The sequence below is a fragment of the Rousettus aegyptiacus genome, unplaced genomic scaffold (assembly GCF_014176215.1).
Source record: "Rousettus aegyptiacus isolate mRouAeg1 unplaced genomic scaffold, mRouAeg1.p scaffold_m13_p_1, whole genome shotgun sequence".
NCBI classification, from domain to species: Eukaryota; Metazoa; Chordata; class Mammalia; order Chiroptera; family Pteropodidae; genus Rousettus; species Rousettus aegyptiacus.
The window spans coordinates 110,563,122-110,579,352 of NW_023416284.1; the positions used below are offsets into that span (position 1 = coordinate 110,563,122).

At 37.5% G+C, this 16,231-nt stretch overlaps 1 pseudogene; it reads right to left on the reverse strand.

Annotated features, from left to right (window-relative positions):
• Positions 1–3,019: 3,019 nt before the first annotated feature.
• Positions 3,020–3,569, reverse strand: LOC118601624 (annotated as a pseudogene).
• Between the last annotated feature and the right edge of the window lie 12,662 nt (positions 3,570–16,231).

Genomic DNA, 16,231 nt, shown 5'->3' on the forward strand with positions numbered 1-16,231 from the left:
TATTTAAAGCTAACATGAGATTATTTCTGATATCTTTAGCAAATAGTGACATTAAAGAAAAAGCAAGACACTGTGCAATAACACTAGTTAACATAGCATATAATTCAATCTATGCTTAGGAATTTTGAATTCAATCAAAGAAGAATTGGATCCATTACAGGTGACCGTGGTCAGAATGAGACCAAGTGGAAAATTAAGAAATATATAGAAAATCTTGCTTATATCAATTGTACATACATCTCATGTGGCATATCTAAATCGTATATTATATATGTGTATGTATGTATGTGTGTGTATATATATATCACATGGCATAAACAAATGTAACCAAGTGTATTTACATGCAGCTTTGAATTGTAACTGCAGAGAGTTAGTTAGGAAAGAGTAGTCTCCAGTCACTCAGCAAATTAAAGCTGGAAACAGATGGTGGGAGCCGTTTGAAGTTGAGCTGAACTCTTCAGATTACAAAGTGATCTTCAAATTCATTTTGCTATCCACAGAGAGAGATAAATTGTAGCTATTAGGTTACCTAATTACCCTTGGCGAGCAATATGAGGTTCAGCCTTGTACTCCTTTAACTTTCATTTAATAGCCATTTGAGATGAAATACAGTATTTCTAAAGGTGTTTTACAGAAAGTTAGTGATTTCTGTCAATATCTTGAAGTTGTTATTTCAAAATAGCAGAATTCACTGAATAGCATTTTTGTCAATTTGCTCTGCATGTTGGTCTCTGTTGAACTGATCACTGCCACACCACTCCCCGACTTTTTTGAAACCATATTAATATACTGAGGAAACAGACTCAGTTTTGAACAATGATCAAAAGACAGTTATGAAACATAAATCTGAAAGGCTAGAATATGATATCGCAAATTAAAAAAAAATTGTCCTCTAAAAACATTTGCAGCCTGGGTGTGATATGCCTGTTTCGGTGAATATTTTGTAAAAAGTGAAATGTTCTAGGAAAATCTAAACTAGAGTTTTCTTTTTCTCCTCTGCTTCCGCAAAGAGAGTATTTTCTTCCACATATTTGCTGAGCAATTTTTTATTATGAAAAATAGGTCATCTGTGGAAGAAAGAAGTCCTTTTCTAGTTGGATGACTTTTTAAAAGCTAGGCTATCTTAAGATTGGGAGTAAGAATAGCACAAGTCTGCTTAGTCAGAGTTTTGCTAAGATGAGATGTATGTTCTCTAACGATAAGGAATGCTCAGGTTAATGTGCTGGCTAAAGGCTCAGAGCCAAAAGGCTGGGCAGAGACTAGAGCTGGCACTCTGAGTTTGAGAACCTAGATGCATGGGAAGGCTTTAAATGGAATATTGGTTATTTCTAAGATGGAATATGGCTCTATTATGGGCCTGTTGCACCTGAAGTTATTACATCCTGCCTGGAGTCATTCTTGGTTTTCTTGTTATTGGGATGACCAATATCTAAACGTCTACCTTTTTTGTTTTACTGCAAGTTCCACTTTGGCAGATGGTTTATATTTGGGGTATAAATCCTAAGAGATAAGTTTGTTAATCTACTCTGGTGTGCCAAACAATTAATATTTCCTGACCGATTTATTTTTATTTCCTGACCAAGTCTTTAATTATTTGATTATACAAATACTGCTATTTCTCCAATATGTAAATACTGACTGAGACAATGTGCATCATTTCTTGTGTTTTATATTAAAAATCTGGGAATTCACTCATTTGTTCATTCATTCATCAAATATTTATTAGGTATTTACTAGTATCAGGTACTATGTTGGACATTGGGTATAAAAGAGTGAAATGAAAGAGACATGGTCACTATCCTTATGATACAGTCAAGGGGGATAGATTGACTCTAAATAAATACCTATATGTATATGCAATTACAAATTAAATAGTAATTTGTAGTAAATACTATGAAAGAAAAAATTCAAAAGTACATGGAAGATAATAATGAGGAGGGGGGAAAACAATTTAGATTGAGGAGTCAAGGAAAGCCTCTCATGGAAGTAACATTTAAACAGAGAACTGAGAATAGACAGGAGAGAGCTAGCCACATGAAGAGAAGGGATAAGAAAATTCTAGGCAGGAGGAAGAGCAAGTGTGATTACGCTGAGGTGGGAAACAACTCAGTGTGTTCAAGGTACTGAAAGATAACTGAAATATAGTGGGCAGGTGGAGAGTGGTACAAGATGAAGTAGTATTTGACTCTTGCTCATCACACTCAGTTAGTGTTTTTAAATGTAGGTTTTATTATTACTCAGGCATGGTGAGGCTAACAGACCAGGAGACAACTGCTGTTGAAAAGACAGATGGTTACGCACAGTTACAAGAGGCAGGACGTACTATGCAAAGCAGAGCCATATAGGGGAGCACCAGGGTTGATCAGGAGGCAGACGGAGCAAGGGGAAAATATGAGAAAGGGCCTTTACTGTGGTTTTCAAGGAAAGGAACAAGTGAGACAAAGTGATCAGGCTTAGAATTTGCTAGTTTGAATAATTTCAATGGGCTCTGGGGCACAGGGGCTTTCTCTAGTTGTTTGGTACCTGGCCCTTTGATGATTAGGGCAAGTAGATAATGGGTCAGAGTGTGAGAGCTCTGTGAGAACCCTATAAAGAAGGTAGTTGGAATGTGGGATCTGGATTGGTTGGTTTAAACATGAAAAGCAAGTCTAGAAGCAAGTCTTTGCTATCTGCAGGAATTGGCTAGCCCTGGGAGGACCAGTCTTCCCAGGGTCAGTAAAACTTCAAATGTCAAAGTATCAGAGATACAGGAAATAAAAAGGCATAATTATTACAATTAGTTTTTTTCTTTCTTTCTTTTTGGTAATCTTCCTCTCAGTTGTATCTTATTTTCTATTTCTGTCCTAGTCACAAACTTAGGCCCCTAATTAAGTGGATGATAAATTTTTGTGTTAGTTTTTTTAAATCAATTTCTCTGTTTTCATTTTTCTCTTTGCCTTTGATTCATGTCACAAGTCATCTATAATTTAGATTTAAAAAATTTTTAAAAACTTTCATTAGCATTTATTTAATGCTAAATTTACTCCCAGGCCATAAGTTTTTGTTTCTTCAGTTTCCTTTGGGATATCTTTTCTTCTGAGCAACTGTCTCTCTGGTTTAGGAACAATCTGCTCTTTTTCAGTAAGGATCATCTCAGTGTGGCAGGGAGAGCTCATGATTGGATTAACCCGCCCATGAGCTTTGTGAGTTCTGTACTGCACCTTGGGAGCTTTGTTCACCTGGATATGCTCAATGACCAGAGAATCTACATTTAAACCCTTGAGTTCCGCATTACTCTCCGCATTTTTAAACATATGCAGCAAAAATTCAGCCCTCTTTGTAGGCCACGACCCTTTGTCCAACCCCACTGTTTAGCCTGGGCACACCTTCCAATTCCACCATTGTAATGATAGAATGGCACACATTACTTCTGTAAAGTGACATTCTTCAGATACTTGGTGGCTTTTTGGATATACATACTCTTGATGTCCTGGGCAGTTTCATGAGTGTTCTTAAAGTGAACATGAAGATTTGAAACATAATTTGCATGATTTTGTGGGGTTTTCTAAGTCAAGTGAGTAGCAAATCATTTTCAGAAGTCACCTCAGGCTGCTTATGGAAAGAGGAAGACTAGATTTAAAAATTTTTATTTTCATTAAAAATCTAGGAATTTGAAGAAATATTTAGAGGTGACATAGTCTAACTTACTGTATTAGTCGAGGTAGTGAATCTCTGTTGCAGACAACCCCCAAATCTTAGGGGACAATCCCCAAATCTAAGTGGGGTAACACAATAAAGATTTTAATTCTTGCTGGGTCAATCTCAAATTTCCAGAAAAAAGAATCTGTGTGCCTAACTTGGACTAACTTGTTTTCTTTGTCCGATCAACCGAGGCCATGGAGGGGACATTTAAGTACTTAAAACATGGATGCAATGGTCATTTTTGTGGATTGGTGCCATTTACACAGAAGGAAAAATGAGCTGGACAGATACCATCAAACTAGATGTTATTTAGGCAGCCTTTTTTACTTCATATGATATATCTTTATATATTTGGACAAAATCATCCTCTTCTTTCCCACCAGCTTAATTTTTTTTCTTAGAGTAAATATTGTCTGCTTTCTAGAGCCTGCACAATTCAGGTTATTTATACTAGTTCATCAACTTCCCTCCAAAAATTTCAATTATAAACTACCTTCAAACTTTAATCACTTGTGAAGAGGTCCTAATCAACTCTACTCCTTACTCATCGCTCCCTAATTTTCAATTCTTACATGGCTTAATCTACTCAATCAAGCAACCCTTAATCTTGCTTGCACGGTTGCATCACATTAATCTTTCACTTTAAAAATTCCATGTCTTGCTTTATACCCTTCACAAAAATTAACTCAGTTTGGACCACAGATCTCATTGTAAAATGCAAAACTATACAATTCCTAGATGATAATATTGGAGAAAATTTAGATGACCTTATATGTAGTGATGCATTTTTTAGATGCAAAACCAGAAACTGAACTTCATTAAAATTAAAAAAAAAAAAAAAATCTGCTCTGTGGAAGACAACATCAAGAAAATTAGAAGACAAGCCACAGACTGGGAGAAAATGTTTACAAAAGACACATCTGGTAAAAGATTGTTCTTCAAAATATACAAAGAACTTAAAACTCGACAATATGAAAATAATTCCATTAAAAAAATGGGCCAATGATTTTAACGGACACCTCACCAAAGAAGAGATAAAGATGAAAAATAAGCATATAAACGGATGCTCTATATCATATATCATCCGGAAAATACAAATTAAAGCAACAATGAGATACCACTATACATCTATTAGAATGGCCAAGATCCAAAACACTGACGATACCAAATGCTAGTGAAGATGTGGAGCAGTAAGAACTCTCATATGTTGCTAGTGAGAATGCAAAATAGTACAGCCACTTCAGAAGCTGGTTAGATGATATCTTATAAAACTAAATGTACACCTGCCATAAATCCAGCAATTGCATTCCTTGGTATTTACCCTCAAAAAGGAGAAAATTTTTGTCCACACAAAAACAAGCACAAGTATATAGAAGCTTTACTTATAATTGCCGATGCTTGGAAGCAACTTAGGTGTCCTTCAGCAAGTAAATGGGTAAATAAACTGGTATATCAAGACAATGGAAATATTAATTGGCTCTAAAAAGAAATGAGCTATCAAGCCATGAAAAGACATAAAGGAACTTTAAATACACAGTACTGGGTGAAAGAAGTCAATGTGAAAAGGCTACATTGACTTTCACATTGGAATGTGAAAAGGCTGCATATGTTATCATTCCAACTATAGAGAAAATAAAAAAATTTAATGGTTTTCAGGGGCTAGAGTGGAGAGAGATGAATAGCCAGAGCATAAAGAATTTTGGAGACAGTGAAAATACTCTGTATGATATTTTAGAGATAGATGTATGTCATTATTCTTTAGGTTAAATCCATAGAATATACAATACCAAGAGTGAATTGTAAAGTAAACTACAGACTTTGGGTAATGATTATACGTCAATATTGATTCATTCTTGGTAAAACGACAACAGCAACAACAAAAAACCAGACAGTTCTGGTGAGTGATTCAAAACAAAGGAGGCTATGCATATGCGGGAGCAGGTAATATATGAGAAATCTCTATACCTACCGCTCAATTTTGTTTAGGGAACCTAAAATTCCTCTAAAAAAATAAAGTCTTAAAAATTATTCCTTGTCTTGCCCCACTGAGGATGAAGACCAGGTCTTCTTCTCCCTTTTCATTCATCACAACAGTGCTGACTAATTCCCTCCTGAATCTATTGAAAGATGTAATAACATCTCCCTCCTCAGGAGTATTTTTATGTCTGTAGAAGGCAATAAAAACTCAGTTATCTCTTGATTCTGTATTGTGCTTTGTGTTTTAATTGGTCTAAGGGACGGTGTAGTTTATTAATAAGAAATGGAAACTCCAAATTATTATTTATTGAGGTTCACCATTTGCTAGGACACCGCTATGCAATATTGTGTGCATTTTCATCTAATCTTCACAACAAGCCTATGAGCCTACTAATACTATTTCCAAGATCACACAACTAATAAACGAGTTTATCTAATCCTGGAACCCAAGTCTGTCTAAGTTTCCAACTCTTGCCTCAACCACAACTTTGTACTGGCATACATTCATAAACTGGCTAAACTGGCATTCCCATTGCAGGTTGGTACCTTCTCAGTCCTCACCCTTTTTATTATGGATGCCTCATCCCACCTTCTCGCCTTCTTCACTATGAGTTGTGTTGATCATAAAGGCAGATCTGTTTTGTTAAAGAAAAAAGTTATTTGGTTTAGTAGACAATTTAGTCTGGTTTAGTTATTAGAAGTAGAATACATTAGGTCAGTAAATTTAGGAGGACATTGAAAGTAAGAGACAAGTTCCCCAGTGTTTACATTTCTGTGACTCAAGAATGAAGAGAGCCAAGAACAAAGCTGAAGTTTAGCCAGGAGGAGAAGGTCTAAGTATAACTGAACTATGAAGGCACTGTTCCCAGTTGTCTGGGTTTCAGGATCCTCGCCTCAATATCCTAAGGGAAACAACATGCAAATGAAGTAAATAATAGTTATGAACGAAGTAACCTGTGTAATTAGGGCTGAAGACACCTCTGGAATAGTTAGCTCCATTTAGAGAGTGATGTTGGTGGTGGTTTGGGAGTGGTTTGTATCACAGCTGAGAAGATCATGAGTACAAATGTGGTGTATAAATCAGAACGTTTATACTAACTGAACTTAAGTGCATCTTGGGTACTGTGGGTTTGTTAATGTGCCACTGGACAGATTTGGTTAGTCTAAGGATAAACTAAAAAATTATTAGTTCACGTGCCCATAACTGTTTCATCTGATACTGTAGTTGTGCAAACCCGTCAGCACCGGGCAACCATGGAGTTTGTCTTCCTGCTGGTTTTAGAATTGAACCTATATTAATACATATTAATTATATGTAGTTATTAATAGTTTAATAATATTGTAAAATATTGATATTATAGTTATCAATCCAGATAGTCCCCTTGTATATGCCTGTTGCTAGTTTCTTTCAAGAATGGCTGAGCCCACACAAGGCTTAAGATAGGAAGGGAGTCAAAATTCACTGCTGTCTCTGGAACCCTTGTTCCATTGTAAACAATCTTTTCTACCCCCTACCCCAGGCCTTTCTCCATAATGATTCCTCCAGTTCTTGGCTTTAATTGAAATCTAAATCTCACAGGAAATAAAAAATGATTATGATGGTAAATGGGTGGGTGCTGACTTGTCATTCAGTTGTTTCTAACACAACTTATGCATAAGTGGCTGTCAAACTTTAGTAAGCATCGACATTACTTGGAGAGTTTCTGAAAACACCAATTTCTGAGCCCTACCTTCAGTTTCCGATTCAGTAGATGTGGAACTGAGCCTAAAATTACATTTCTAACAAGTTCTTTAGTGATGCTAATGCTGCTTGTCTGGGAGCCACACTGTGAGCACAACTGATAGAAATCCTCACTCTTTCACCCCAGGGAAAATGCTCATTGTCCTTTGCTATCCTTGACACCTGGCTGCTATATAACTTTGCCTAGTGCCCATGTGCTTACCCAGAATTCTACTACTATTGAGGTGTTCTTTGGGTGGTCTCTAGGCAGAGCTCCTAATTCTTTGTCCCCCCTCTCACTCATGCCTGACTAGCTATCTAACATTATTAAGTGGTACATTTAATGTTCTCAGTCATGATTGAATTGGCTCTAAATCCTGTACCTTTTTTCTCCCATTAAATTGCATTATCTTATCTTAGAAAAACAGACTTTTTTCTCCTCCCAATTTTCCTTCTTTTTCCCTTTTACACACACACACACACACACACACACACACACACACACACACACACTTTCTTGCTGTCTGTCTCTGTCTCTTCTTCTCGCTCTCACATGTTCTTACATCTCAGTACAAACTAAAAATATCCTGCTCATAATACGCTCTGCCTTGTGTTAAGCCTTATGCTTATTTTGAGTTTAGTCATGGTGAACATGTCTAAATTCTTATGTGTTAGTCTCCTTTTTCCTGCTATATTACTCAGTTCATCTATTTTGTTCAATTCCATTCAATCCTTTAGAATCGATTATCTTAACACTGGGAAGAAACTAATCTTACTTCTTAAATATTTGGTGAATTGGACAAATTTATTCTGACTGAAACAAAAAAGTATTTTAATTTTTCTTGGGCAAGTTAGCTGCCCTGGGCCAGTGCTTCTTAAACTGAGCATACCACCTCAAATGTTTGGTCTCTCTTCTTCAAGCATCGGTTTTACTTGAAGATTTATTTGAAGGGGAAGTAGGATATTAAAAAATGTAGATAGAAAGCTTTGAAAAAGTAAATTTTTTTTGTATTAAAGCAAATGTAAAAATATTATGGAATAGAATGAGCTATCCATTTGCATTTTTTAAGGTAAAGCTTTAATAAAATTTTGAGCTGCTGGCAAACCACTCATGGCAACTTAAGGTTGAAACCATAGACTTTGGAGCAAGATTTTGAATCCTTGCTCCACTCTTTCCTAGCTGTGTGTCCTTGAGCAAGTTGCTTAACCTCTTTGTGTCCCAGTTTCTCTTCATTTATAAAATGGAAGTAATATCATCTGCCTCATAGAGTTATCATGACCATAAATAAATGCAAGTATATGTTTAATGTTAGAATTGTGGCTGATACATAGTGAGCTCTCATTAATGTTATCTTTTTTTCATTTTTATTTATACTTCCAGATGTTCCAGGAGCAATTATTTTGTTCTCCTCTGTTGTGAAGCCTTTCCCAGGATTCTCACCAATATGCTCCACATGCCTCTCTTCTGTTGGTCTTTTGTAATGTTTCAGGAATGCACTGTTTTCTTCTCTCTCTCTCTCTCTCTCTCTCTCTCTCTCTCTCTCTCTCTTTCTCTCTCTCTCTTCACCATTAAAAACAAAGAATAGCTGTTTTAGGAACTTGGAAAGTGAAGGGGAATGACTCTATTTCATTCATGAAATAATCTAATAATTGGGACTAATGTGCTATAGTTAGGATTTCAGAGGTAGAGAAGAATTTCAAACTCTCAACTCCCCATGGAACCAAAACTTGGACCCACTGGTCATAAATATGAAGTCTGTAATTAAAACTTTCTCTTGTAGGACTTGGGATACGTGTAGTTGTATTCAGTTATGGCTCATTTGGGAATAAATTTTCTGTCGCAAAGGAGGTTTAACAAAAAGTATAGTATCTCTTTGTTTAACATTATCTCTGCACTTTGTTTTTTCTTGTCAGCTTTAAAAGGAAGAGAAAAAAAAAGTAAGGCACTCTGTCATCCTGCCAAAACTTGGCAGAGGAATTTGAGTGAGCAAAGATTTTTCCACCTACAGGAATGTTTGAAGTGACTGCACAGTGAGGATCCCACAGGCTATTCCTGATGCATTGGAACATTGTTTTATGTGAAAAAGGTGGGGGGCCTGGAAGCCACAGGAAAAGACCAGTGTAGGACTAGAGGTTGCCTGTGCCCTGTTTTTTCTTGCCTCTTCCATCTGATATTCTTTGACTCAGTGGAGTATCTGGAATCAGATACTCCATTTACCATTGACATTGCTGGATCTAACTCTGCCATTACCTCCACTGCCGGAGCCTAAACATTTGGAGGTCAGAGGGCAGGGCGAGAGCAGCCTAGGGATTGGAGAGCAGTGAGAACTGACCCATCCTTTGCTATTTCCCTTCAACCACCAATATTTTCTAAGCTTGTGATTTTTTTGCAACTAGAAATAAATATCTTCTAGGCTCATTTTTGTAACTGGAAATAAAAACATATGAATATTGACCAAAACTTATAGTGACTGAGTGCCCCTAAATTGCCATGTACCATGCTAAACTCACAACAACATTATAAAGCATACGTTATTATTTCTATATCAAGGGTGGACTTGAGGCTTAAAAGAAAAGGTTGAGTAGATTATTCAAGATCACAAGTAGGTCACTGTATTAGTCGGTGTGTTCCAGAGAAACAGAACCAGTAGGAGATGTATGTATTTATTATGACAAATTGGGTCCCACATTTATGGAGGCTGAGAAGTTCCATAAGAAGATAGTATTTGCCATCAGGAAGCTGGAGACCCAGGAAAGCCAGTAGTGTAATTTAGATTAAGTTTAAAGGCCTGCGAACAAGAGGAGCTGACACTGTGAATCCCAGTCCAGAGGCAGGGGAAGATGAAATGAGTTTTCTCAGATCAAATAGTAAGACAAAGAAGGAATGAATTTCTTCCTTCTCTGCCTTTTGTTCTATTTAGGATCTCAGTGGATTGAAAGATGTCCACTCACACTGGAGAGAGCTATTTACTGAATCCACTGATTTAAACTGATCATCTGGAAGCACCCTCTCAGACATATCCAGAAATAATGTTTAATCTGGGTACCCCAAAACCAGTCAAGTTGACACATAAAGTTAACCAGCACAAGTTGGAGGTCCTGGACATTGGAACAAATCTAATCATTGCATCAGAGTCTATATTATCAACTTGCTATCAATGACTAACTAGAAACATCATACAAAATCCTACATTTATTTCTATAGTGTCTATGAGTCATCTTGAGGGTTGGCTAATCTGAGCAGGGCTTGGTTAGGTGGCTGACTGGGGTAGCTCTGTTCTACGTGCCTCTCACCTTCTGCCTGAGACCAGGAGGTTAGCCTGAACATGTTTAAGAAGGAAATTGGAAATACACAAGGTCTCTTAAGGCTTGTGCTTGGAACTGACACTCATTTCTGCCTCATTCCACTGGTCAAGACAAGTCACAAGGCTGAGCCAATGTCAAGAAGCAAAGAGATAGACTTCACCTCTGTGGGATATAGTGGTTATTGTGCTGCACTTCTGGAATCTCTTTCAGAACCAAAGCACTTATTTCCTTAGCTGCTGGGAGAATATTATTTGCTGATGATGGCTCACAGATGGCCCCTCCACCCCACATCTGACTCTTATCTTCCCATTTCCACTCTCAAACCAGATTCCCATCCCCACTGCCTACTAGGAACTGCCCTAGGTTGAAGGATGCTGCTTTGCCCAAAAGTGCCCCCATGGGCAAACCACATGTAGTAACTGGTCAGGTGTAAGAATATAAAGACCCAACCTCTTGCCCCAATTTAAAACATCTTTGAAGGCCCGTTCCAACTCCAGGACTTCCCACTGGGTTGGCTGAAGCCCCAGTTGAAGCTAAGTTAGTCTCATTTTTCTCTCTGCCTAATCTTGCTTCCCTCACTTTGTTAAAAGTGCTGTTCCTAAGAGCATTCCTCAATAATTACCACTTGCATATCTAACCTTCCACATAGGAGGAATTCCAAAGACCATGGCAAAGGGCATGGACAAGTATGGGAAAGAATCACACTTAATAATGCAATTTACTACACCTTTGCATTTAATAACTAGACTAAACTGCATTCCAGCTTAGAATAAAAAGCATGTATTGGAAAAATACACTGAATTTCTGAAATGACCTAATATGTATTTAAACCATTGATATTGGACCTTAAAACATATTTGAGATAGAATTCAGTTTGCAAAGGTGGATGGTCCTGAAGAGTTGTGGGTAAATGGAAACTTTGTAAAATGAATTAAATTCCAAGTATGCAGAAGGAGTTTGGTATTCTAAAGTGAAAAACGAAGTGAATTGTTTTGTGGGTAATCACTTAAATAACTTATTGATTTTTCTATGTCAGGTTTTATATATCAGCAGTTTATTTTATTTTTATAAACCATTCCAGTTTTTTATAATTCCATAACATTATAGCATGTTATCATAAATTTATTTGGGGGCTCTGGTTTTTAGTGAATTTCCATTGCACTAATTTTAAACTGATATGAACCTTAGCAGTTTCAAGGGACTCTGCAAAGATCTAGGTATAAGTTTGTTGGAAACAGGCACTATGGAAATAACGAACAGAGCAGACGAACATCCCAGGAGAAGAAATTTTGGACCAAGTGGTGTTTCTTTAGTAAACAAGTAGGAACAGACAAAAGTAGATACTTTGCTCTACTCCAGAATGGGTATTGATAGGCCTGCTACAGCATAAGGATTAGTCAGCAAAAAAATCACGTGTTCTAATAGAATATTGCTTACTTGGCTTTTAGTGATCTCCCAGCCTCCCTGGACAGCTGGTTTCCAGCTGGGCATAGCTAGTAGGTAGCACTGGCAGGAGACTGAGAGGTAAGAGGAAAGATCAGATTGTTCTTCCTCACTCTGTCCCTGCATTGGAGCCACATCTCTGGCAGGGGTAGTGTCCCTCCATGATTACAGATCCCGCTTGTGACTTCTCCTTCATGCTTTCAGATCTCACTAGGGCTCACTAGGAGTATAATGGCTTCCCTCTATTCTGATCCCTGGGTGCCTTAAAATCTACATCAAACTAACAAGTTTTTGTGCAGCAAAGGAAACCATCAAAAACAAAAAGACAAACGACTAAATGGGAGAAGATATTCACTTACGACACATCCGATAAGAGGTTAATATCCAAAATCTATAAAGAACTCATACAACTCAACAACAACAACAAAAACAAACAATCCAATTAAAAAAATGGGCGGAAGACTCGAACAGATATTTCTCCAAAGAGGAAATATAGATGGCCAATAGACCTATGAAAAGAAGCTCAAGGTCACTAATCATCAGAGAAATGCAAGTTAAAACCACAATGAGATATCACTTCACACCTGTCAGAATGGCTATTATCAATAAATCAAAGAACAACAAGTGTAGTTGAGGATGTGGAGAAAAGGAAACTCTCCTACATTGTTGGTTGGGTTTCAAATTGGTGCAGCCACTATGGAAAACAGTCTGAAGGTTGCTCAAAAAATTAAAAATGGATATACCTTTTAACCCAGCAATTGTACTTCTGGGTATCTATCCAAAGAAAACTGAAACAATAATTTGTAAAGATTTATGTACCCTAATATTCATGGCAGCACAATTTACAGTAGCCAAGTTATGGAAGCAACCTAAATGCCCATCAACAGATGTTTGGCTCATATATACAATGGAATATTACTCAGCCATTAAAAAAATGAAATCCTACCATTTGCAACAACATGCGTGGACTTAGAGGTTATTATGCTGAGTGAAATAAGTCATACAAAAAAAATACCACATGGTTTCAATTATGTGCAGAATCTAAGGAACAAAAAGAACAAACTAATCAAAAATGGTCTCACAAATATAAAGGAGAATTAGGTGATGGCCAGAGGGGAGGGGGACTGTGGAGTTAGGAGAATGTAGTGAAGGGTTATAGAAATACAAATTAGTAGTTGATAGATGTTTATGGGGATGGGGAACACGGCATAGGGAATGCAGTTAGCATTAATATAATGGCTAGGTGGAGAGCCAGAGGAGAGAAAAAACTATTAGGGGGATGGTTTTATAACCTATATAAATATCTAACTAATGTACTGTACACTTGAAACTAATAAAATAAAATTAAAAAAAAAATCCCTTTTGATTCTCTTAATTCTGCCCACAGCTATGTCAGTAGTATCTTTATTGAAGTCTCTTCATTTGAACAGCTTGGGTTGCATTCTGTTTCCTGCCAGGATCCAGGCTAATAGACTCTTTCCCAAACTCCTTGCAAGCACCATGCTTTCCCCTCTACCTATATCAACAGAGTGGCATAGCAGAAAAAGCACTGGCATTTGTGGTAGACGAATTCCGTTTTATTTCTGATTTAGGCACTTACTGACTGAGTAACAGGCTAGAAAAGTTATTTAACCTCCTGAATCTCAGTTTACTTGCCTGTAATGTAGGGATAATGATGGATTTTGGTTAGATTAAATGAAATACTTTGTTTCTAACTTGTGTTCTAGGTCTCATCATCAGCCTGATATCATAAAACAAGGTCTCACATTCTTTTTATAATTCGATTTTTATGGCATGAATTTCCATCACACTTCGCTCTAGGAAATTAACTCCCTTTAAAGTATTTCCAGTTATTTCTAGAAGTTTCCAAAGAAATTCCCTTGCTAACCTGTTTCTTTTGCAGTTTCCATGGGCTTCTGTCCTGTTATTTTTTTCTGGTCCAGCTCCTACACGTCTAGCATCTGCTTGCAAGGCCATGCGCTGAGGCTTTGCCAAGGCTGAAGTTTTTCCAGGGTCACTGTTCATCATGAGAAAACAGACCATGCCAAGGGTGTTGACTTTTAATGCTCCCAAAAGAGCCTGATCCTTGAGATGCCTCCATGTGGCTTGGTTCTGTGGACAGGAGGGGAAAATGGCCTCCCCTGGCTCTAAGCCATCTAGGCCCCAAATATGCAGAGCCTCTCAGAGTCATTCTGACTAGTTCCTCACTGAGTTTCGCAGGAAAACAAAACAACTCACAGAGGTTCTGGAATTTGCTTCCACCCTTTCTTCTAGAGGGAGATCATGGCCAGGGCTTAAAATGGGAACAGATGCTTTGCCATCTGCTCCATTTTTTCTCTTCCTCCCCTCTACAACTGTCCCACAAGCCACACAGCCTCCTTCCTCTTCCATTTTATAAACTGAAGCTTCTATATCCATCCCCACTGTGGGATGGAGTGGGGAAGGTCAATTAGGGAGGTGAGGTCTAGGTATCCTCTATATATGAGTCAGAGCCACTCCAGTAACATACAAATGATTCCTGGAACAATACTTGGCGTATGGTGTATTCTCGATAAATGGTAGATGCTATTATTATCATAGGAATAGGAAATCCCACTTGCTATCATTCAGATGCTACAAGTTCTTCAAGGTTCAATTTAGAGGTCACAAGAAGCCTGGCTGTAATCTCTCCCTCCGTATTAGTTTCCTAGGGCTGCAGTTACAAAGTACCAAACACTGGGTGGCTTAAAACAACAGATACGTATTCTCTTACAGTTTCGGAGGCTAGAAATCAATGTGTCATCAGAGCTATCTTCTCTCAGTCTGTTCTAAGGGAGAGTGCGTCTTTGCCTCTTCCTAGCTTCTCGTGGTTCTCTGCAGTTTTTGGTGTTCCTTGGTTTGTAGCTTCCTCGCTCCAATCTGTGTCTCTGCTGTCTCATGGCTGTCTTCGCCCCATTTGTCTCCATCTTCATGTGGTGTTCTCCTCTTTTATAAGGACACCAGTAACAGTAGATTAGGGATCACACTAATGACCGAATTTTAACCTGATTATGCTTACAAAGACCCTATTTCCAAATACAGTCACATTTTGATATACTAGGGGTGAGGACTTCAAAATGTCTTTTTTATGGGACATAATTCATAATACCTTCCAATAATCTACATCTAGTAATAGCAACAATCTTATTTCTCTTTTGACATCTATCACATTCCAGGTTCTCTTTTTTAGTAATTTATCTTTTTTTGATATTTATAAACTTTTTAAAAATAAGTTTATTGGCATAACATTGGTTAATACAATTATATAATTTTAAGGTGTGTACATTATAATTTAACGTTTGTATATTCTATTGTGTGTTTACTACCCAAAGTCCAGTTTCCTTCAGCTACCATATATTTGATCCCCTTTACCCACTTCACCCTCCCTCTTCCCCCTCCTATATTTGACCCCCTATACCCCATCTACCTCCTCCCTCCTCCCCTACCCCTACTCTGTGGTAACCACTAGTCTATAGTCCATGTCCATGAGTCTCTTTTTGTTTGTCCTGTTCCTTTGTTGCCTTTAGGTGGTGAGACTGCAAATTGGTACAGCCACTATGGAAAACAGTAAGAAGTTTCCTCAAAAAACTAAGAATTGATCTACCGTATGATTCAGCAATCCCTCTACTGGGTATTTACCCCAAAGACTTAAAAAAATCATATCCATAAATATATTTGCACACCAATGTTCATAGCAGCATTATTCACAATGGCCAGGACATGGAAGCAACTGAAGTGTCCTAAGATAGCCAACTGGCTAAAGAAGCTGTGGTACATATATACAATGGAATATTACTCAGCCATAAAAAGAGATGAAATACTGCCATTTGTGACAACATACATGGACCTTGAGATAATCATGCTAAGCAAAATAAGCCAGACAGAAAAAGTTGAAAATCACATGATATCACTTATATGTGGGATAGTAATTTATCTTTTACCTCCCCATACAACACTGAACACTCAAAGGGCAGAATCTATTCTTGAAACTGAACAACAGACTTCACTCTACCAGAGAAATAATCTTGTTTGTCCCCAATTTATGACTATTTTTTCTTCTTTTTCATTTTTAGCACCCTGATGATG